The 2,736-nt window shown below is 41.8% G+C and overlaps 1 pseudogene; it reads left to right on the forward strand.

Moving 5' to 3' along the window:
• The first annotated feature begins 607 nt into the window (after nucleotides 1-607).
• LOC103264061 lies at nucleotides 608-1,194 on the forward strand (annotated as a pseudogene).
• The last annotated feature ends 1,542 nt before the right edge of the window (nucleotides 1,195-2,736 follow it).

The raw sequence follows: 2,736 nt of genomic DNA on the forward strand, positions 1-2,736 counted from the left end.
ATATTCAGCCCACAGGGTAGTCCAGCCTGCAGAAAAGATGTTTGGATGTTTCCCTATTTTGAAACTAAAAACTACTCATAAGACATTTATCTATCTCTGTCTACCCTATATTAAAATACCTTGCCCACCTGACGCATGTCCCAGGCACACACTGATAAGTCCAGCCTGCTGCTTTAGTTCACTCAGGGCCTGATGTAGATGGCCAGTGGTGGTGCAGGATTGAAATGAGCCTATCCTGTCGGGACTACAGTTTTCCACCTGTGCTGTGGTGAGTTCAGAGGCTTTGTTCAGAGAACTGGGGTCTCTCTGGCACTGCATTGCTCTCAGGTTTGCTGGATCATCTGCATCTCATGACTCATGACTGGCCCAGGGGTGCTCTCCAATTCAAAGTCCTTCACTCATATCACTCTCTTTCCCTCAAGCAGGCTGTCTCCGTGCTGCACCGCTTAAAGTTGGTGAAGGGGTGAGGCAAGCTTCCTTCCTTACTCTCTTAAATGCCTCTTTTGTGCTTGTTAGGTCAGTTGACTGAACCTGTGCCCTGGGAATACAAAGAATGGCCCAGAAATTAGATTTGAAGCAGAAGTTTTACGCACCTAGGGAAAGCAAAATGGTGAGGTGTGTGCCTAACCTATTGGTCTGCAAACTGGCCTACAGCAGGCAGCTGGAGGAGTTGAAGGAGAGGATCCCAGTCGATGAATCTCTGGCTACTAGAACTGATCAGGATGGCAGAACTGTATTGTGTTGGGCGGGACATATAGTACTCAAATTTTTGTTGCAGCTTGGCATGCCAGTGTATGATGAGGATGATGCAGGTTGGTCTCCTCTTCCTATTGCTGCTTCTGCTGGCTGGGATGAGATTGTAAAAGTCCTTCTGGGAAAAGGTGCTCAGGTGAATGCTGTCAACCCAAAGGGCGGTACTCACCTGCATGATGTGGCTTCCATAAACAGGAATGAAATTGCTGTCATGACACCAGAAGGTGGGGATAATCCGGAAGCTAGGGGCCATTATGAGGCTACAGCAATGCACCAGGCAGCAGCCAAGGACATTTAGCCTGTGATGCGGGAGAGTGGAGGAAGCAAAACTTCTGGTGTCCCAAGGAGCAAGTATTGACATTGAGAATAAGAAGGAAAGACATCTTTGCAGTGGCCAAAGGTGGCCTGGGTCTAATACCCAAGAGAATGGTGGAAGGTTAAGTAGTGTGGCTTTGTTCTTACTTTGTATGTTTTACTGTTGTTCCCAGTGTCCTGGAATTAGCATATCTGTGTGCAAGACATATCTATGAATGATGCGGTTTTCTCACCTCAATTCTTATAAATAAGTTGACTGTTATTCCTGCTGAGATAGCCATTCTAAGTTTACAGCTTGCTTTCCTGTCCCTGAATAACTGTTGTGACTCTTCTAGTGTGATCATATGTTCTTCTATGTTGAATTTTGGCTAATTATGAGCAAGTGATTCTGTGGATGGGGTGAGTCTTCAGCAACCTCCCGTGCACCTTTCATTCCCATTTGAGGCAGGGGAGCCCTGATAGCCACGGGCCAGTTGTGCTGCCAAATAGGTCTAGGTGGTGTTTAGAATGTTCCTCTGTACGGTTGAAATACATCCTAGCTTGTTTTTTAGGTACACTCAGGTCTATGCCAAATATTTCTGGGTTTTTCAAGCATGAGATTTAATTTATTTTTTGTGATAGGAGGAATACTTAAGTATTTTACTGGATGAAATTTTAAGTTGGGGGCATGCTCTAAGATCATAAAAAACCATAACCCATGTACCTAAGTATTTTTCTGATGAGCTGTTTCTTTCCAAAAAAAAAAAATTATGGTTTTTAAAACAAAGTTTTAAAGCACCTCTATTGGGTTACCTTGTATTGAAAAGACTGTCAGACTTGTTAAAATGACATGTAGACAAATGTATTTTGATATGTATTTCAGAAATTAAAAAATAAAACATGGAAAGAAAAAAAAAGAAACGAGAATTTATTTAGAGAGTAGGTCAGAGAAAAAGAGTGAATCCACCTCTCCAAGATTGGAGAGAGGGGCCAAATGCTTAAGGGACATTTGCCAGTGAATGCTTGAGGTAAAAACTGGGCAAAAGACATGAATAGACACTTCTCAAAAGAAGATAAATGGGCAGTCAACAGACATATGAAAAAGTGTTCAGTCTCACTCATCATCAGAGAAATGCAAATCACTACCACATTAAAATACCACCTAACTCCAGTAAGAATGGCCATCATTAAGAAAACAAACAACAACAGGTGCTGGTGAGGATGTGGAGAAAAAGGAACGCTTCTACACTGCTGGTGGGAATGCACGAGTACAACCTCTTTGGAAGACAGTGTGGTGATTTCTGAAAGAACTAGAAATTGACCTTCCATATGACCCAGCAATTCCCCTATTGGGAGTATACCCAGAAGAACTCAAATTATTCTACAAAAAAGATACCGGCACATGTATGTTTGCAACTCTATTCACAATAGCAAAAACATGGAACCAACAGTGTTGGCCATCAAAGCTGGACTAGATAAAAAAAAAAAATGTGGATATATACATGATGGAATATTATGCAGCCATAAAGAAGGACAAATATATGGATTTTGTAGCAACTTGGATGCATTTGGGGTCATTCAAACTCAGCAATTTATCACAGAAACAAGGAACTGCGTTCCATATGTTCTCACTCATAAACTGAATTACAAATTACAATGATATAAGAAAGCAAATGACAGTAGTAGGAA

This window comes from Carlito syrichta, unplaced genomic scaffold, assembly GCF_000164805.1.
Source record: "Carlito syrichta isolate Samal-C Ts95f unplaced genomic scaffold, Tarsius_syrichta-2.0.1 Scaffold305525, whole genome shotgun sequence".
Taxonomy (NCBI): Eukaryota; Metazoa; Chordata; class Mammalia; order Primates; family Tarsiidae; genus Carlito; species Carlito syrichta.